Source organism: Notolepis coatsorum, assembly GCF_963971535.1.
Source record: "Notolepis coatsorum genome assembly, chromosome: 14".
NCBI lineage: Eukaryota > Metazoa > Chordata > Actinopteri > Aulopiformes > Paralepididae > Notolepis > Notolepis coatsorum.
Window position 1 is genome coordinate 115,712,336 of NC_140178.1, and position 22,727 is coordinate 115,735,062.

Here is a 22,727-nt window from a genome sequence, read left to right on the forward strand (position 1 = left end):
GCAGGTGAGACTAGTAGAGGAGGACAAGCCTCTGCTACGGTTCCTATGGAGAGAGAAGATCGGAGATGAGAACCCATCCATCTACCAGTGGGAAGTACTCCCCTTCGGAACCACATGCAGCCCGTGCTGTGCTACATTTGCACTACAGAAACACGTCACAGAGGACCCAGCAGCAGATGAAGAGGTCCAACACAGTGTGAAGAACAGTTTCTACGTGGACAACTGTTTACAAAGCGTCTCGACTCAAGAAGAAGCCGAGGCTCTCCTAATCAAGTTACGCGCCTCCCTAATCAAAGGCGGCTTTGATCTCAGGCAGTGGGCCAGCAGCGACCCGCACGTATTGCGCAGCCTCTCCTCCGCGGACAAGGCTGCCAGCAGCGAGACCTGGATGGCGACAATCCCAGGAGAAGCCCAAGAAATGACACTGGGACTAGTCTGGCGCTTCAAAACAGACTCGCTCCACTATAGACACAAACCCTTGACTCCAGAGCAAGGAAGGTCGGCGGCGATACCGACCACCAGACGGAGTGTGTACAGAACACTCGCCAGACAATATGACCCGTTGGGATGTATTCTACCTTACACCACCAGGGCAAAGATGATTGTACGAGCACTATGGGACAAGGACCAGGGCTGGGACGATCCAATACCCGCACACCTTGCCTCAACATGGAGAGAGTGGGAGACGGAACTCCGCTCACTCCCAGGTGTCAATATACGCCGCAGCTACTTCCCATCCACAGTGAGGCCAGAGACATGCGAGATTGAGCTACACGTCTTCAGCGACGCCTCCGAAGTAGCCTACGGATCGGTGGCCTATTTGCGTGCCCAAGAGATGGGAGGAAAGATACACACTGCTTTCATCCTGGCCCGCTCAAGAATAGCCCCACGTAAGCAACAATCTATCCCACGTCTAGAGCTCTGCGCAGCCCTCGCAGGAGCGCATCTAGCCACGTTAATCCAACGTGAACTCACCATTCCGGTGCATAGAACAATCTTGTGGTCAGATTCCACGACAGTACTCACATGGATAAAATCTGATTCATGCAGATACAAAGTCATCGTGGGAGTCAGAGTCACCGAGATTCAAGAATTAACAGAAGAAGCAAGCTGGCGGTATGTGGACACCAAACACAACCCAGCTGACGTCATCACCCGGGGAATGTCTCTGGATGACCTAACCCGTCGCAACATCTACAGTGACGGACCAGCATTCCTCAAGCTCCCGGAAGGAGATTGGCCTACGCCCACCCCGAGGGAAGCAAGTAACGAGGAGGCTGAGAACAAGAAACCTATGTTCTGTGGACTGAGCACTGTCGCCTCCACAGACCCCAACATAGATGACTGCATTACCCTAGAGAGTGCGCAACAAAGAACATTCCTGCGGCACCACCCAGAGATTCAGTCCACCACTGACATGTCAGCAGCTGACTACGAAGAAGCAGAACTTCTTCTACTACAACGAGCCCAGAGAGACTCGTTCCCCGATGAGCTAGACTGTCTACAGGGAGGAAACCCCGTCCCATCAGACAGCAGACTGATTCACCTGGCACCAGAGAGTGACGCCCATAATCTCATCAGAGTGGGTGGTCGCCTGCGGAGAGCCCCCGATCTACCAGATGACATTAAGTACCCGATCGTCTTGAACAGCCGACACAAGGTCACAGAGCTGATCATAAAGAAATACGACGAGGATGTACACCACGCAGGAGCAGAGAGAGTCTTCGTGGAGATCAGACGTCGTTATTGGATATTGCAAGGGAGAGAAGCAGTACGGCGCTTCCAGCGAACCTGTCTAGACTGCCGTAAGTGGCGCGCGCAGCCCAGCATACCACGGATGGCTGACTTACCCCCCTGTCGCCTCCGAATCGGCGACAAGCCATTCCACTCCACAGGCATGGACTGCTTTGGCCCGTTGTATATAAAGAGAGGAAGAGGCACCGAGAAGCGGTGGGGTATTGTATTCAAATGCATGACCACCAGAGCGATACATATCGAGCTCCTTCCGACCATGAGCACAGACTCATTCCTTATGGCCTTCCGGAGATTCACATCACGGAAAGGAAAACCGTCTACATTGTTGTCTGATCACGGGACCAACTTCAAAGGCGGAGAAAGAGAGCTGAGAGAGAGCTTCCAAGCCTTGGGCCCAGAACTTAAGACCCACCTCGCTCCAGCCCAGATTGACTTCCAGTTTAATCCCCCGAACGCACCCCACTTCGGTGGAACCTGGGAACGAGAAGTACGTTCTATAAAGACAGCCCTGTACACCGTACTCGGAGCCCAGACTGTGGCAGAGGAAGTCCTAATGACAGTCCTCACGGAGATCGAGGGAGTATTGAACTCAAAGCCCCTCGGTTACGTCTCCAGTGATGTAGCAGATGTCGACCCAGTCACCCCCAACACACTCCTAATGGGGCGGCTGGACCCCGCGCTACCCCAGACAATGTACAGGCCTGAAGAAGCGAACGGCCGAAGAATGTGGAGGTACAGCCAAGTACTAGCTGACAAGTTTTGGAGCAGCTTCCTACTTCACTACCTACCGTCTCTACAGACCCGCCAGAAGTGGGTAAAAGAGAGAGACAATTTGACAGAAGGAACAGTCGTCATGATTATTGACCAGTCACTACCCAGAGCTATGTGGCCGGCTGGCCGCGTAAGCAAAGTGATCACCGGTGCCGATGGCAAGGTCCGAGCAGTTGAAGTACTCGTCCAAGGGCGCACCTACACACGTCCCGTGGCGAGGCTCATAGAACTGCCCCGACTCCCAGATACTATCGATGATGACCATGACCCTATGACTTTGTGAGTTGACTGACCCTTACAGCGGACCTTGAGTGGTAGACAGTGCGGTTAATCTGTCTCTGCTTAGCTAATTAGGTGGGACTAATTAGGGGGCGGCTGTTGTGAAGGATCAGATTAAACCGAATATGTATATTTATTTATATATATATATTTAATTGTATTTGTATATCGTTTGATATCCCCTGTATATTCCTTGTACAATATGCATGGAATATCCCTTTAGTCTACTAAACAGCCCATAATAGTTTCATTCTACCATTGGACGAGAACCTGGCGCCAGGTTGCCATACCCCTAGGTCCAAGTTCAATCGTGCCGCCTAACATGTCGTGGCAACCCCCGGTTCCGCGCAGTAATATGTCGGGCGAAATACGAATGGTACTATTTGTTCATAGCGCATATATATATGGCGCAAGTAAAGTAGAACTTTCTTTTAGTCCAGTTCTTTACCCTCCAACAGAGTGACAGACGCAAAGCCTCCCCACGACGCACGTGCGGTGTAGTAAGGCCTACTTGGCCCAGAATAGGCATTGAGATATCGTGTAGATTAATAGTTGAATAGTCATAGTTTGGCACTATACCGTCGAGTTGGACGTATTCTATTAAGCTAATAATAGTCTATTTATGTATGGTGCATCGTTCGGTTAGAGTCCTAAAGTTATCAGTACCCCCATCGTTCCTGACGTTATCTGGACGCTTAACCAGGCTGGTCAGACCCCTAGTGGTGATTGCATCCGAGGAGCTCCGGGCCAAGAGCGACTGGACCTGTATATTGGATTACTCTACCCGGACGACGGCGAGCCTTCCACGGCTTGGATTATGCTTTGTGTGCTTTGATTATTCCATGGATAAAGGCCAACACTGCGGAGTGTTGGAATTACCCCCCGGAGAGGACTCCAGGTGAGACGGCGCTCTACACGTGAGGTCGCCTCACGTCTCTCCGTTGTGGACCGACAGATACCGTCCACAGAGGGTCCAGCTGTATTCGTCTGCGGTCCGAGGTTCTGTGGGCACCGTGTCCAAGACTTTGGATTCTCCCAAGACACCGTCGGCCAGATGGGATACCGCCAGCGGCTTCTCTAACCCCCCCCTCCTACTGTCTTACAACCAGCGGGACCCCCCCCCCCCTTAGTGTATCCAGCTATAATCATTTAAGTACCATCGCTATCGTTTCCTAAATATTCCAGGTTGTATACTTACTCCCTGCGCAACCAGAGATTGGACATTCAATGTTGATTTACCTACGAATACTCATTTGCCATAAAAGTGCATATTCCATATTTCAAATCATAAATGTAATTAAGTGATCGTTGTATACACCTTTTGCTGTATTAAACCCTCGATTTGGTACATTTGTGTGGATTCGTTTCATCAGGTGGGAAAGTGTTCATCATACTTATATCTTGTACTGGGTGGCCAGAAGTTAAAGTACATGAGGTAGTGGTATTAAATATCATATCTAACAATACAGTCAGGGAATTGTACCCCTCAGTTACAATGCTAATGTTCTGAATCTCTTATCACACAAATAGTCCTTGGGCCAAGTGCCCAGATATGACATGTCGGTGCCGGTGAGGCGGCAAAGTTTAGTTGTGATTTTTTTATTCCTATACATCCCTAGATTAGGTTTTGATATGATAGACCTTGCTGACTGGCAGCTTTTTAGTGGTTATCACCTCAAACCCCCCTTTTTGGTATATGGCTCTGGCGAAATTGTGTAAAGGCATACATTAATTCACTAAAATTACAAAGATCGTCTTGGTAGTCTAAAATGTGTCATGTAGTATCTTGACACATAGGGGTAAGTAGCAGAATAGTATTTTGGGGCATGCTACCATTGTATTGTTAAATATGACCTGCATCATCCACAGAAACACAAAGAAATATACTGTCCGCTTAACAAATAACAACAAAGATGGTTATTTTCCAGCACATTACGGTGAATATCACTGCCTCACTTGTATATAGAAAACGTCCCATATCCCTAAGCTTCCATTTAAGCCCAAGATGACCTTTCTATCTTGAAAATGACTCTTTCTGTAGCCAAAATTCTGCACTATACCTCAAATCTGTGAAAATTGTATATTCAAAAAACTAAAAAGTGCCTTCCCTGGAAATCATCTTCTTTCATTATATCATCTCCTTTGGGTGTGTTGAACTATTAGCCAGCCACAGATACTTGTAATAAACCCTTAAGTACTAAATAATTGCAATGTATATTGTCTAATTAAGGAACCTTTTTGACAAATTATATTGTTCTTCTCAATACCTTATTCAATTGGTTTTAGAGTTAGATAGATAGATAGATACCTTCATTGATCCCACAGGGATACAGATACAGGACATAGAAGTAGTATAGTAATTTCAGACGAATAGCAGCACAAGACAACTTTAATATTATACAAAAATAATGTAAAATAATCTGCTGCAGAGCAAGGAGCCAACACAGTCAACAAAATAAAATAAAGTATACAAGTTCAAGTTCTTTAATAGTTGTCATACAGAAGTACAGAATACTTTCATACAAAATGCTTCTTACCGTTACGCTCCAGAGACTGTGCTAGACAAGATAGTATCAAATAACATAATATAGCATGAATTTAGAAGAAGAAAATGAGGTCACAGTTGTTCGGTATAGACATATGTACAATGTTCTGAGTTACCATATAATATACAATACACAATACTATGCAGTGTACTAATGTACAGTACTATCTAGTGCAAAGCAGAAATGGGATGAGGTACAATTTTAGGTACAATTTACAGTAAGGTGTACGAGTTGTAGTGCAATCCTTCATCCATAAATATAAAGTGTGGGGAGTGGGTGCTACAGTGTGTTTGTTTAAAGTGGGTGTGTGCTATAAAGTGTGTGTAGTGGGTGCTACAGTGTGTTTGTTTAAAGTGAGTGTGTGCGTGTGGATGTGTGTGCTATGTGTGTTTGGTGGTTGTTGTTGTGTAGTGTTCATTCATTGTTCGTTTAGCAGCCTGATGGCCTGGGGATAGAAGCTACTTCTGAGTCTTTCTGTGCTCGCCTTGAGACTCCTGTATCGCTTGCCTGACGGCAGCAGTTCAAAGAGGCAGTTGTTCGGGTGGCTCGAGTCCTTAATAATTCTCTTAGCCTTCCCCTTGCAACGCTTGTAGTAAATGTTCTGGAGGGTGGGGAGCCCCCCTCCAATTGTGCGTTCGGCTGAACGTGTCACTCTTTGTAGTCTGCTTTGGTCTTTTGCAGTGCTATTCCCAAACCAGGAGGTGATGTTGCCGGTCAAGATGCTCTCTATTGTACATGAGTAGAAGTTCTTAAGGATCTTCTGGCTGACTTGGAACTTCCTTAGGCGCCTGAGGAAGTAGAGGCGTTGTCGTGCCTTCTTCACCACACTGTTAATGTGTATGGTCCATGTCAAGTCCTCGGATATGTGGGCTCCGAGGTACTTGAAGCTGTTGACTCTCTCAACCGGTGCCCCGTCGATGCTGAGGGGGCTGTAGTCCTTGACCCCCGACCTCCTGAAGTCCACAATCATCTCCTTTGTTTTGCTGACGTTCAGGGAGAGGCTGTTTTCCTGGCACCATCCCGCCAGGACCTTGACCTCTTCCAGGTAGGCCCTCTCGTCGTTGGCAGAGATCAGGCCCACCACCACTGTGTCGTCAGCAAATTTGACGATTGTATACACTCTATACAATCATCCTGTGTAAAGTAGACCGTAAAAAGGCAATCCTAGTTATGACATCAGCACAAACCAAAACACAGGTGACATACAGTATCAGCTATAACAGAATGTTACAATGTCACATAACATCACTGAGTCACAGAGGTTCAATTACCTAGCCCCTTGTTATCATTACTTTAAAGGAAAGGAAACAGTTGTGCATATTTTTTTGCTTTTTTCTTTCTTTTTTTGAGTGGTGCAACCACTCCAAGGAACACCAATGTCCGTCCCTCCTTATGTCCATCTTTATGTATATGTCCCTATGTTTAGGGTACCAACAGGGTACTTCAGATTTTTTTTTAATCATCATCAGTATCTGAGTCTGTCAGCTGTGCAGGGGTCTCCTCCTCACTGCATTGGTTGGCACAGGTTTGTAATGTACACAGGTTTGTGCATTTCAGCCCATTCTTGAGACATGTGCACTCAGGTAGTTTGCATGACCTCACACACTTGCAGGATAGCAACTGCAAGACAGCATCTGGTGCTGGGGAACCACGCATCCACTGCATTTCCAGCTGCCCTTCATCATTTGTGGTCCACCCATGGTCCACAGGGCTTGGTACATATGGCTGGGTTTGAAGAGACCGTCTCCAGATAGCAGCCTGATAGTTGGCACGAATTGAATGCATAAACAGGCAATCCTGACATGGTGGAAGCTGGCTGGACTCTACCTCTCCACGCCTGGTGCAGAAAAGTTGGTAGCGAAGAAGATTGACTTCTGTAGTGTGTGTAGAGGGTACATACATGCGGCAAGTGATTTCCTCCAGCTTCTTGGAAAGCTCATCAGAGAGAGTCCAAGCACGGCCCAGCTCAAGGAAGGCTTCTTGGTATGCCCTGTCTGACTTCAATTGTTTGAAGGTGCCCATTTTCCCACGTCCTGCAAATGCACTTATAGTGTCACAACCGGTGAACGCATGCATGCCAATCAAGGCATCAGCAACACTTTCACCGAGTGATAGGCAAAGTTTAGTGATGTCCAGAAATCTTGTCCTGTTCTGTGTGCCACATATTTTTTTTTTTTTAACTTTGACCAGTCACCTGGTTCTTTTAGCGTTTATCGCTTTTTCTTCGCATTCATACTTGGTCAAGTTCGACCGACAGAAGCAGGCTGAAAGGGTTCAGATAGGGGGGGAAAGACACTCTGGGAAAGGCACGGCTGCCGTCCGGGATTCGAACACGCTCAGCCCCAGATCCGCGCGAGCGCGGTTGTCCACGGCGCTGAAATAGCACTCGCGGTACGTGGTGAGCTACTGGAGCCCCTGTGTGCCACATTTTTGGTACACACGGCATGGAATGTCCTTGCTGAAACCAAGGGACAGCACCAGAACATCTGTGTCATCAGCTATGATGATCGCTGACTTGTAGCCAGACTCTGCTGCATGGAGAGCATGCAATAGCATGCGGGTGTCGGCTTCCTCCTGCGTAGATCTCAGTTGTGTTACCTCCTCCCACTGGTCCTTGGTGACCTTGGCAGACTTCTTCACAAGTGACATACAGTGTCTTATCTTGCAGTTTATCTCTGTGCTTGGGCCGTTTCCATTCCTCCACCAAGAACTTGATGAGACTGGCTTTGTTTGCAGCACTGCAGAGCAGTTTCCTCCACTGCTGAATATTGTGGCCAGAAACAATGTTTTTGAACTGGATCCCCATTTCTGCACCTCTGTTTGCCCTTTCTGAAATTTTTATTGACATGTCCCTGTAAACATCAAAGACAACATCATTCCGTTCACTATTGCCACCTTCAGGCAAGACCTTGGCTAGGGTTGATTCTGCCAGCTGTGCAAATGTCTTGTCATGAATGAATGAATGAATGAAAACTTTATTTAACAGATTGCAGAATGGGTACAATACAGTACGGCTCAATACATACAATTGTTAAGGGGATGCAGACCTGAGAAAGACGTTTGTCTTGTTTCCATCAGGGTCCCCCATTTTCAATTCATATAGACATATATGACATACATGACATACAGATAGTCAGTACTGCTACATCTATACATTTATGACATACCAGATTTGCAAATACAGTACTGTTTGTGATACAGAAGGAGTCAAGAAAAGGGAGTATATACATTTGACGTAGAAACTGTACATTGGAGGAGGTTGGGTACATTGGGATATTGACAACCATACTGGGTAATTTACATTGGAGGTGGTTGGGGGCGGGGGGCACACTGTATAAACAAGTAACACTGTACATTGAGGGGGGGGGAGGAGACACTGTACAAACAAACACAATTGTACATTGAACTATTGACAAAACCATACTAGGTAAATGACTGTACATTGGAGGGGGTTGGGTTAGGATATTTACAGGGGCCAGTGTTGAATTGCAGTCTCCCGTAGGTGTCCCTTGAGAGAGGTTTTGAAAGTGGGTAGTGATCCACATTCCTTTACAGCTTTGGGTAGGGCGTTCCACATTGATGTGGCATAATTGCGAAACGTGTTTAGTCCCTTATTTGAGCCGAATCTGGGTTTAACATGATTTGTGGAGCTCCCTCTGGTGTTGTGATCGTGGTATTCACTGACCTTTGGGAAGTATTTTGACATGTACATGGGTACCTTGGTCGTGTAGTGTATCTTGTAGACCAGGCCCATTGCAAGTTGTTGTACTCTGTCGTCTACTCTAAGCCATCCTAGGTTGTCAAAGTGGGCAGGGGTGAGGTGGGTTCTAGGAGTAAGGTCAAGCAGTAGTCTGACCAGTTTGTTTTGAGATGTTTGTAATTTTGTTTTTAGCGCCTTTGAGGTGCTTTGGTACCATGAGGTGCAAGCATAGTCGTAGTACCCCTGAATGAGTGCTCCTGCCAGAGTCTTCAGGGTGTTCTTGTTTACCAGAGAGGAGATCCGGTACAAGAATCGAGTTCGTTGGTTGACTTTTTTTATTACATTGGATGCCATTTTGTCACAGGAGAGATTAGCCTCTAGGATGGAACCCAGGTAGGTAATTTCATCTTTCCTTGTGACAATATTGTCACCCACTGTAACTGAGAAGCCGTCGGTCTTGCTGAGTTTGTTATTTGAACCGAAGAGAATGGACTCTGTTTTGCCCATGTGTAATGATAGTTTGTTATCAGCGAGCCATATGCAGATTCTGCCTAGTTCCGAGCTGAGGGTTTTTTCAACCTGTAACTTGTTCTTGTCAGAGACCAGCAGGGCTGAGTCGTCCGCAAACAGGAACAAGTTGCAGTCACAAGCTGACGACATGTCATTTGCATAAATTAGGAACAGTAGCGGTCCTAGTATGCTTCCTTGTGGAACACCACAGCTCACTGTGAGGGGGGGGGATAGGGTACCGTTTACCTCCACCATCTGTTCCCTCCCCTCAAGGTAGGATTGCATCCAGCTCACTGATAGACTATCAAAACCAATTGCTTTTAGCTTGTCAATCAGAATGGAGTGATTGACCGTGTCAAAGGCCTTTTGTAGGTCCAGCATGACCATGCCGCAGTATTTGCCTGCGTCCACCTCTTGTTTGATGTGGTCATTCAAATAGAGAAGGCATGTGTCAGTGGAGTGGGATGTTCTGAAGCCAGATTGGAATTCGTAGATTAGATTTTTTTCCGCTAGGTACTTTTCGACCTGTTCGTAGACTATTTTTTCCATGACTTTCGAGATGGAGGTGAGAATAGAAACAGGGCGGTAGTTGCCTGGGTCTAATTTGCTGCCCTTTTTGTGCAGAGGGGTCACCCTCGCAATTTTGAAGTCCTTGGGGACGTGTCCCTGTTTTATGGAGAGGTTTATTATGTGTGTGATGATTGGTGTGATGGCGGCTGCTGAGTCTCTGAGGAATTTGGAGGGGATGTTGTCATGGCCAGTGGCCTTGTTAGGTTGGAGGGCGCTCAGTTTATTGAGTACCTCATCTGTTGTTACCATTTCCAGCTTGAAGTCGTCCTTGCGGACCCCTAGGTTTTTGTAGTAAGCTACTATGTGTTCTACCCCATAAAGCCCTGAGTGGGAGGGTAGTTTGTTTACCAGTGTTGTGGCTATGTTTGTGAAGAAAATGTTTAAGTAATTGGCTACATCCAGCTTGTCTGTGATGAGCGTGTTGTCCGTTTTTATGTTTATGTTTGAGAATCTGGTTTTAAGTTTTTTACTGCATCCTAGTTGATTATTGAGTAATTTCCAAAGTTCACGTGGTTTGTTTTTGTTTTCCTCAGTTTTGTCATTGATGAAATTCTTTTTTGCAGTTTTGATCATGGAGTTTACGTCGTTTCTTAGTCTGTTTCTTTCTAGTTTGAGTTCAGTCACGTGGGCTTGGAGTTCACTGCTCGTGCTTTTAGTAAGCTTTGACTGACTTTTACGAAACTCAGAGCATTTTTTGTCTCTGGTTTTCATAGCGGCCAGTATTTCGGAGTGCATCCACGGCTCAGCGCGATTTTTTACCCTGGTGGTTCTTAGGGGGGCCATGTCGTTTAGTATTGCTGAGAATTTGGACAAGGCTCATTCCATCGATGATGGTTGTTGATGGTTTGGGGATTACTTCTGCTGGGGCAACACTCTTCTCCAACTCTCTGGCAAGAGTTGCCTTGTTTGTCTTGCGAAGAGATCCATCCCCATTAGCTAGGGCCCAGGGCATGGGTCCCAGTGGATGTGCCAACACATCTCTCATGTGTAGCTCTCGGCTCTGGGCCACCAGAACCATGTGGCCAAACAGATTCCTATCAGCCTTCAGAATTACTTCCTTGCCTTGCCCTTTGCTGCATGTTTTTTTACCGACCTCTGAAAATGTTTTCAGCTTATTCTTTGTGATCTTGTCATAAAACTTTGTAGATGGTGGAGTTGTCTCGAGACGTTCATGTTTGAAGGCTTGATAGGCTTGCTCTCCTATCTTATGAGCATCAAGTAGGTCATTGCCCACATCTGGTGGGGCAACAGTTGCTGTTGACAAGCTGACAAACTCACATTGGTCTGGACTGAATGGATTCAGCCAGCAGTTCTCCAGGATATCAACAATGGACTCAACACCAGCCTCATCTCTTCTGATCCTGGGCAGCTGTAAGTCTGGGTGATTGTTACATCCCAATGTATATATTCCCCAGTGTGTGTCTCCATGTGTGTGTGTTCTCCATTTTGTTTGTTTCCTCCCTCCAGCCATTGTTCCCTTCACCATTGGTCAATTCTTCCATTATTGCAATACAGCACCGATTGGTGGATGGCTTCAGACTCCAACACTCAATCCACACCACCCAATCATGGATCACCCCACACCTGTTAAAACATGGCTTCTCACTTCAGTCTTTCTCTCTCTCTGGCATGAGGCTAGGCTTGTTGTGTTTTTGGTAAACCTGTAACTTTGACAGTATTGCATTTCGTTTATTGGCCTTTGGTGCTTAGTAGTAATTTCCTTGTGTGTGTATGGCCGCAGAGAGAGCATTGTTAAGTTATAGTTTGTTTTTGTATATATTCTGCTTTTGTTTCTGTATAATTAATGTGTTTTTCTCTCTTTCTCAGGAAGCACAGATGGGGTGAGCTGCCATTTCCTTTGGACATTGTTTTCTCCTGTTTTGGTTAGGTAAGAGTAGTTTAGGTAATGTAATCTCTTTTACCATAGATTAGATTGTGTTTATTTGGAGTATAGTGGTGTTTGTTTGTTGTTTTGGCCTGGGCTCACCCCTGAGCTACATGTGCTTCCTTTGCCTCTATTCAATAAATATCATTGTTGTTTACAAACCTGGTCCATCTTTTCTGTCAACCAACTGTTATGTTACAGCCCTTTACCCTTAGACACACAGGGGTCGTAACAGTGATTAAGTTGAGAATCTCCTTGACCAACCATCTCCCTCAGCCGCCTCAGGAAGGCACTGCGGTACTCTGAGGTTAAGTAGTACTTGTAGACAGCCGCAGGTTTGAGGCTGAAGCCTTTTGTTCCACCAGATGTTTGTGTGTCCTTGTTGACAGTCTCCTCAATGGTCTGGTCAACAGGAATTCGTCCAAAAGGATTTCTGCTGCCAAGTTGGACGGAGAAGCCTCCTTGCAGGAAATGGGCATGCACTTCCGGGTGATTTGCAGGCAGCTGTGTCATTGTGGCATAATAGTATGAAAGGTAGCGGGCGTAGTTGAGCGTAGTTGAGCTTGTCATATGCAAAACACCAAGGAATCATCTCTCGGATGCATGCAAGGTGCAACATTCCTGTAAGAACTGCTCTATGATGGCGTGACTCTCTGAAATAGATAAATCAATATTTTGTTTTTACATTAGCTTGTAGATCGGCTATTCAGGGCTAATGTTCAAATTCACTTTTAGGACCCCTGCACGATGCCTTACGTTATTGCCCTTATTCAATGAAACATACAGTTAGTAACAAAATATGTCTCTAAACAATCAAATATGCTTCTTAAATTCTCATGCACATGTGTATACATATATATTGTATATGTGTTTTCATAACCCTTAACATGTAGTAACATTTAAAGTTGGATTTATCTTACCAGTCAGCTGTGACAGCTGTGTCCCATTCAGCTTTGATTCCTGAAAGAACTGCTCCACCACCAAATAATAGGCCACACCCACTTCATCAACTAATTTAATTGGACACAGGTTTGTTTAATTTATAAAAAGGAATGTCCAAAAAGAGTGTTATGTAAGGGATAATGTATAGCTATGAGGTCATTGTCGCAAAATAATTGACCGACACGTAGTTTAAAATACCGAGCCGCTTCGGCGAGGTGTTTTAAACGTCAGTGAAGGTCAATTATTTTGCGACAATGACCGAGTAAAGCTATACATTATCCCGCTTATTACATGGCTAACTTACTAACAATATACCTAATTCATTTTACATCGACTCGCAACACTGGTTCTGGCTGCGTTCTGGCTCCGCTCGTCGCTCCGCCCCCTGTCATCGCCGGCAGCAGAACACCGGCAGTGTCTAATTGCACTGAAACAGTGTGTGTCAGTGGGCTTGATTGCGAACAGCTGCGCACAGCGGTCATTATTGAAAAAACAGCGGTCGGGGGGCTATTGACCAATCACAAGCAAGCATTTCGGCGAATGTGAAAACGCCATGTAATAAAGAAATTTTAATGTGCTATTGGCTGTCTGTGTTCTTTTTGGAACTGATGAAAATCCGCCAATAGAGGAAAATAACAAACAGTCAAAAAATATAAAAAGCTGCTCCTATGGAAAGTCTATCATATTTTAATTAACTTATATTGACCCTATGAACACTTTAAAATAGGTAAGGTTTTGCCGCCTTTTCGGTACAGATATCTCGTCAGGCCCAAGTGTGTATTATCAGTTTGGATGGTTTTAAATTCATGCTACATTAGTTAAAATGGTACCTATTTTTCATGTGAAGTTTTCCGCACAGTGGTATAGTTTCTCTCCTGTGTGAATGACGTTGATATAATTTCAGGAGCATCATTATGAGTGTAACTCTTCTAATATTGGTCACAGCAGTAGGAATATCTCCTAGGAATGTGCAGGTGAATTGACAGGTTTGACATTTCCCTGAATCTTCTCTCCCAAGTGAATTTTCTCATGTTTACTCAAATATGCTAATGTTCTGAATCTCTTATCACACAAACCACAATGATGTGGCTTCTCTCCTGTGTGAATACTCTGGTGTGATTTCAGATGATCCAGTCGACTAAAGCTAGTCTCACACTGGTGACAGAAGTAGGGCTTTAGTCCTGTGTGAATCATCTGGTGTGTTTTCAGACTAGACAGTTGTCTAAAGCTCTTCCCACACTGGTCACAGGAGTACGGCTTCTCTCCTGTGTGAATCATCTGGTGTGTTTTCAGATCAGACAGTCGTCTAAAGCTCTCCCCACACTGGTCACAGGAGTAGGGCTTCTCTCCTGTGTGAATCATCTGGTGTGATTTCAGATTAGACAGATGACTAAAGTTCTTCTCACACTGGTCACAGGAGTAGGGCTTCCCTCCTGTGTGAATTCTCTGGTGTGTTTTCAGATTAGACAGATGACTAAAGCTCTTCTCACGCTGGTCACAGGAGTAGGGCTTCTCTCCTGTGTGAATCATCTGGTGTGTTTTCAGACTACTCTGTTGCCTAAAGCTCTTCTCACACTGGTCACAGGAGTAGGGCTTCTCTCCTGTGTGAATCATCTGGTGTGATTTCAGATGACTCAGTTGACTAAAGCTCTCCCCACACTGGTCACAGGAGTAGGGCTTCCCTCCTGTGTGAATTCTCTGGTGTGTTTTCAGATTAGACAGATGACTAAAGCTCTTCTCACACTGGTCACAGGAGTAGGGCTTCTCTCCTGTGTGAATCATCTGGTGTGTTTTCAGACTACTCGGTTGCCTAAAGCTCTTCTCACACTGGTCACAGGAGTAGGGCTTCTCTCCTGTGTGAATTCTCTGGTGTCTTTTCAGACTACTCGAATGACTAAAGCTCTTCTCACACTGGTTACAGGAGTAGGGCTTCCCTCCTGTGTGAATTCTCTGGTGTGTTTTCAGATTAGACAGATGACTAAAGCTCTTCTCACACTGGTCACAGGAGTAGGGCTTCTCTCCTGTGTGAATTCTCTGGTGTGTTTTCAGACTACTCGGTTGCCTAAAGCTCTTCTCACACTGGTCACAGGAGTAGGGCTTCTCTCCTGTGTGAATCATCTGGTGTGATTTCAGATGACTCAGTTGACTAAAGCTCTCCCCACACTGGTCACAGGAGTAGGGCTTCTCTCCTGTGTGAATCATCTGGTGTGATTTCAGATGACTCAGTTGACTAAAGCTCTCCCCACACTGGTCACAGGAGTAGGGCTTCTCTCCTGTGTGAATTCTCTGGTGTGATTTCAGATGACTCAGTTGACGAAAGCTCTTCCCACACTGGTCACAGGAGTAGGGCTTCTCTCCTGTGTGAATCATCTGGTGTGATTTCAGATGACTCAGTTGACTAAAGCTCTCCCCACACTGGTCACAGGAGTAGGGCTTCCCTCCTGTGTGAATTCTCTGGTGTGTTTTCAGATTAGACAGATGACTAAAGCTCTTCTCACACTGGTCACAGGAGTAGGGCTTCTCTCCTGTGTGAATCATCTGGTGTGATTTCAGATGACTCAGTTGACTAAAGCTCTCCCCACACTGGTCACAGGAGTAGGGCTTCTCTCCTGTGTGAATCATCTGGTGTGATTTCAGATGACTCAGTTGACGAAAGCTCTTCCCACACTGGTCACAGGAATAGAGTTTCTTTCCTGTGTGAATGCGCTGGTGTTTATTGAGATTCATCTTTGAACTGAAGTTTTTTCCACACTGGTCACAGCAGAGACCTTTCTTCCATCCAAGCCTCTTGGTTTCGTCCCAGGTCTGACAGGACAGCTATCTGGATGGAGATAGTGATGGAGAAGAGTGTCAGAGGAAGGAGATTTTATGATTTTATTCAGCTTAATTTCCATTTAAGAGGTTTATCATGGTATGTAGCTGGGTTTTATAGTTTACGAACACAGTGTAGTCCAGAGTAGTCTACAGTTCTAGACTCAACACCCACTTTGAAGTCCCCAACACCAACCAACAGAGAGGGGTTCTGACCACAGAGCGCACGCAGGACTCACCACTCACTGTGACAACGGCAGAGGTACGTACGGTTCTGAGCAGAACAAACCCACGGAAGGCAGCCGGCCCAGACAACATCCCCGGCCGTGCCCTCAGGGTCTGTTCCTCAGAGCTGGCTGACGTACTTGCTGACATTGTGCCCACCTGCTTCAAGACCACCACCCTTGTGCCCCTGCCAAAAACACTGTAACCTGTCTCAATGACTATCGTCCCATTGCACTCACCCCAATAGTGATGAAGTGTTTCGAGAGGATAGTCATGTCGCACATCAAGGAGACCATCCCAGACACACTGGACCCTCTGCAGTTTGCGTACCGTCAGAACCGGCCCACTGAGGATTAAAGCTGCACGATTTTGGGAAATAATCGAATTGCGATTTTTCTGACAGATATTGCAATTGCGATACAAATTTTTTTAATTTAAAGCAGCCCAAAATGTTTCTTTTTACCTGGGAATCGATACCGGTACCCAACGGTACCTTTTTTCTGTACTATACTCGCTCTCTCTGAAGTCTAAACTTCACAACACACAATCTAAAACCCCTCCCTACAACAACTTTAACGTTTAAATATCAACATCCTCAGTAAATACTATCAAACTCCTCTGATGGCATCTGGTCTTTCAGAAGACCAGGTGTGTGAGTGAGTGAGTGAGTGAGTGAGTGAGTGAGTGAGTGAGTGAGTGAGTGAGTGAGTGAGTGAGTGAGTGAGTGAGTGAGTGAGAGAGATAAATAAAAAATAATTGAATTCGACAATTACTTAACACAAACCTAAACTAACTTTAGGTTAGTTGTAACGTTAGTTTAGGTTCGTGTTAAGTTAGATAATGTACAAAATAAACGTATTTCCGCTGCTATAGACATCGCTCTTTTATTTTGAAACTCCCCGACCGGAAGTTAGCCTAGTTATCTGCTTTAGTGTCCGGTTGTTAGTTAGCTCCGTTAGCGTGCAGTATATCAAGACCAGCCATGGGAATACTGTTTTCTAAATTTGGGAGGCTTTTAATCGTCAAGGTAAGAGGATTTTAAGTCATGGTATCCATAAACTTCAATCGGTTCGGATCCTTTGAATGAAATGAGAATGTAAACAAACACGGCGTCACGTTAGAAAGTAGCACTGAAATCACTGCGCCCAGAGAGGAGTGGTTAGGCAAAAAATAGTTCAGAGTATATTTGCTTAGAAAACGTAATTGTCGAATTCAATTATTTTTTATTTCTCCACGTGGTAAATACACAGGTCACAACATGTTTACAGGAACGTTTTGGAGTTGTATTTGGAGTGTATTTCGTGACTGTAGGGCACTGTAGGGAACGTCAGGGTACAAGTCTGACCCACTTCCAGTGATGAAGCTAAGCTACGCTAACGGAGCGGCTGTTCCCTAAGCCTAATGCATGCACAGAGACAAAAAAGGTATGTATCTTCTTGTCTAACTCCAGGGAAGATGTTAAATAAGCTAATTTCCCAAAATGTTGGAGTTTTCCTTTAAATGACTCCATAGACATGGTGTCATTTCTATAGGCCAAGTAGGACACTTTATTATTTAGTATTTTTGTAATTTTTTGCATTGTTCATTATTTTTTTTTGCATTGCTCATTGATAGACTACAGGCCACCTCATTCCCAGGTTTAAATGACTCCATAGACATGGTGTCATTTCTATAGGCTAAGTAGGTTACCGTAATTGCCGGACTATAAGCCGCACCTGAATATAAGCCGCACCAGCTAGATATAGAACGCAAAATAAATGTGTACATATACAAGCCGCATTTGACTATAAGCCGCAGGTGTCCACTTTTGTTGCCCGTCCCCTTTTATGTCAGATAGTGCAAAGTTTAGTTTTATGTCATCTTGACTATTGCTCTGCGATGTGGTCATCTGCTGCCAGTGGTGACCTCAGGAAGCTCCAGGTGGTCCAGAACAGGGCAGCACGGTTGGTACTGGGCTGCTCACTAAGGTCTAATGTGAGCCGTATGCATGCCCGCCTCTCTTGGCTTAACGTTGAAAATAGATTGTCTTTTAATATACTTGTGCTGTTCAAGTTGGTCATGAGCAGTAAGACTCCTGTTTTTATACATAATCAGATTGTTTTTAGTAATACTGTGCACGAGCATTACACTAGAGGTTCCAGTAGTGGGCAGCTTGAATTGCCAGGTCCTAGAACCAGCGCTCTGGGGAGATCTTTTATTTTTAGAGCATTAACTCTGTGGAATGGCCTGCCTCGGAACCTCTGCTGCATTTACAGTAGATTCACTTTTAAAAAGAATCTTAAATTGTTTTTAAATTGTTTTTAAATTGTTTTTAAATTGTTTTTAACACTGTAAAGTGGTTTTTTGTTTTTGTTTTACACTAATGTAATTTTAGCTATATTAATTGTTACGGTAGGTTCATTATGCATTGTGTGTACTGACTTTTAATAATTTTGTTTTTTTGCAATGGTGATTGTTTGTGTTTTTTTGTGTGTGGACCCCAGGAAGACTAGCTGGTTGCTATCGCACCAGCTAATGGGGATCCCTAATAAAATAAAATCAAATCAAAATCAATGTTAGCGTTAATATCGCCTAATCTATGTTTTAAATTATGGCTATGTGTTTAATCTGCCCGTCGCTTATCAAAGACTCATTTTCCAGTCAAGCGGATTGTTTTTTTATCGGTTCATTTCCGTTTTCTAGCATTTTGAAAAGCACTCGTTTTCACTGGGAAAAAAAAGACATTCCATGATCATCGCCCTTTACTGGAATATTCTAGAACGTTGTCATTTTTCGGCCTATTTATGAATAGTTTTCAAATAAACGCTAGATTATCGATAGTATATGTGTACGCATACACGCTCGTGCCACGAGCTGAAAATCGATTCTCCTAGTTCCTGACCGCTCGCACAGTCAAACAGCCTGGGGGACACATATGGGAAACGCTTATATCTCCGTGAAAACGGGTCTGATTATCCTAAGACTGGTAACATAGATTCCTTACCCGAGATCAGATGGTATCCAAATGGATTATTCCAATTCCTGATCGCCATTCGAAAAAATCGATCCTTTTATTGATCCACCGCGTATACTGTAAAAACACATAATCCCCGCTGCTCTGAGGCTCCAGAGTGAACCTGATCGACGCCGGTTGCATGAGTGAGAAGTAAAATGTGGAGTCCGTTTTTTTTTTCTCATTCATTTTCATTGAGTCCAATCCAAAAGGGTGAATTACCATCTGGGAGACGATAGGGGGCGCTTTTTTCACATCTGAGCGCCTGGGGTGGCTGAATTTCCAACGGTAGACTCGGTTGATGAAATATGAATTCAGATCGATAATAAAAGAAAAACGAGAAAAAACGAATATTCTCGTGATGGGAATTCAACCCGCGGGGGGTAAACCCGAGAAAACTCGGGTTGGGCAATCAAAGTGTTAAGTGGATTGTGTCTTTGCTGACCCCTTCTAACTATGTCATGTTATATATATGCTGTGCCTCCATTCGTTTAGCACCAGCTGTCTCTCATTGTAATTAGAGTTTTGTTTGGTCTTAGTTATCTATACCCTGATGAAGGCCCTATCTAGGCCGAAACATGTTGGTTTCTTTTAAATGATCTAAATAATGTGAGCGATTAAATAAAGGCTTTTTAAAATTTGTACTTTGGACTTCAACTTTTTTTTTTATAACTATAGAGTATCAGGCATATAAATTACCTTATTATGGCCAAGTTCAATCTGGATTTAGTACCACCAGGCTTGTAGAAGTGGAGCAATCTTCCTTTTACTTGGGTATGTACTTTTAGGCGAATTTAGAGAGTCTGGCTTAAGAGGTTATAGTCAACACTTATAAAGTCATAATGTTTACAGATTAAAGTCAACATTTCCATACTTGTTTCCACGTAGTCCAAACAGCTCTGCTCCTGGTCCAGCTGTGGCAGTTTCACACAGTCCACCAAACAGACAAGACAGTTCTCTCAAACAGTGGTTATATTCAGACCAGTCTTGGGGGGAAAGTAAGGAAAGAAATATCAGTACATTGTACATTCATCCTAACAAACAAAAGGTCTAACTTTTCAGTTAATTCATCAGGAACACAGAAAGCCAAGCAAGAACCATCAGTCCTTAACTCTTGGCTCTATTTTCCTAGGCTAACAAATTGGAAAGGAAGGAAAATCCTGACAGGAAGATTTTCATAAGAACTGAAAAACACATGGGTGTATATATATATATATATATATATATATAGACAGATGCACTGCTATAGTTCTGATCTATGAATATAAGCCTATGATATTGCATTTAATTTGATGGCCAAAACATCTGATTGGTTATTGATGCAAGCAGCTGTTGTTTTTGTCTTCCAAGTGGTGTTTCCAGGATAGCATTGGAAAAACTAACACCACGTCCTTGTCAGAAAGTACACTAAATTAAATGAAAATACAACTAAATGCAATATCGTGGCCATCTATAGAAGATTGAAAAATAATTGTTTGGTAAACTGTAAATACAACTTTACCATGGACTCCTAAACCAAGCTAAACTAGGATAATGCATGTCAGATAAACAGATGAGAAACACTGCTAAGCTAACGTTAGTTCTGGATTTTGCTAATGAAGGGCTAATTATCTGAGGTTGCCGCGGCTAATAATAATAACTAGGGATGCACGATAATTATCGGGTCGATAATTATCGGGCCGATATCAGCAATTATGACATCATCCCGATAAACCAGATACAATTATTGATAGCTCCGATAATATATAATATATTTTTTGGTTAAAAAAAATGACGTGTGGGTGGATTGGGATGAAGGGCGTTTGTTTTTTCTGTAGGCTCCTCCCGTTTTGCCAGTACTGTGGTACGACTGATAGCGTGTGGTTTAGGAAGAGGGAGTTTTTCACAAATCCAGCGCTCCCTTTTTTTTTTTTTTATATTGATATTTTTGCACAAATCTTACAAATATTCAAGAGACATCTTTCAACAGCATAATATGCAAAATCCAAGATTTGTCTTTTTCTTTTTCGTATTGACATATAAAACATACAAAAGACTTATACAGACATACCAAAAACTGACATGGAAATTAAAAAAATACTTACAAAAAGAAAAAAGAAAAAACATTACTATATATTGTGCATATATAACCAAGATGCACATACGTTACATGTAGTCCGATTCTACCTGCGAAGCAGGTATGTGCTGCATCTCTATCGGGATGCCATCTTTCTCCATAGTGCATGCGAGAGGATGCGTCTCAGATATATGTAAGTGTGTGTGAGAACGTGTATGAATGTGTGTCTCAGATATGTGTATGTGGGTACGTGTCTCACGTATGTATGTGTGTATGTCTCATATGTGTATGTGTGAATTTCTCAGATACGTGACTGTGACCCTACAATTTGTGTGTGTCTCGTATCCATGTACGTCTCTGCCATGTGTGTGAGTGTATATCTCAGATGTGTATATGCGTGTGTGTCCCATATGTATGTGTATATCCCCTATATGTGTAAGTGAGAGCTTATGCTTCAGATATGTACACATACGAGTATGTGTGTCCTAGACATGCGTATGCGGCTAGATATGCGTATGCGAGAGTGTGATAGAGCAAGTGGCTATTCCATAGAAACACCATTCGGACATACAATATATGTATATACATACATAATTAGGGATGGGTACCGAATTCTGTACTTTTGAGGCACCGAACCGAAACACGTCGGTACTACCGAGTATCGAATCAAGTGAGAAACCGGATTTTTTTTTTTTTTTTAACTCATTTTTTTTTTTTTTTAATCTTTTTTTTTTCATGTCAACAACGTTCACACGCACAATATATGCTTACCTAGGATTTGACTTGATTCAACAACAAAGCAGTCGGAGCAATGACAAGCTGAAAACTGTCGAAATTGTAGTTATTTGAAGTTTGGATTTTTTTTTTTTACGACTGAGGTAGGTAAATTCAATTTTTTATTTGAGACTAAAGTACCGAAAAAAGGTACCGTTGGGTACCGGTATCGATTCACAGGTACCGGTACCGGTATCGGTTCAAATGTGAAAGGTACCCATCCCTGTACATAATACAATATAGGTACCATCAGGTCAGATCCTATTTTTCACATTCATCATTGATAATACTGAAACCCCGCCTCAATCATTCGTCCCCAGCCCGTTCAGTTAGGTGTAGAAAATGATCCCATATCTCAGCAAAGATATCCTCTCTCCCTGCGACTCTATATGTTACCCTTTCATATGATGCTGTCCGGAACGCCTGTAGCTGTTCCGCAACTGTAGCTATTTCCGGGGTAGGCCTGATTGGCCCCGACAGGCACGTGACCGCCGCGGCCACGCCCCGCGGCAGCCCCGCAACAACGAGACTGCTGTGGTTCACAGGCGCTTTCCGCCTTCAACGCCATCAGTCATAATAATATCATCAGTCATCTCTAATAATATTAATCACTGTTCAATGTACTAATATACAATACGGCTCCCTTTTCCCACTTCAATGACAGAGCCGCTGTTTAATAATATTGTCGCGGCGGAGCTCCGTCGCGGCAGCATTATGTAGCAGTAATCCCCCCTTCTTTACCATCGACAAACTAGCTCAATTGGTAACTCTGCTAGGCTGTGGATCCTATGGTCCTAAGTTCGATTCCCTTACGTTTTTTTTTTTTTTTTTTTTTTTACGTGCATAGCGTATTGTATATTGTATGGTACAATTTACAGTAAGGTGTATGCGTTGCAGTGCAAATGCTTCTT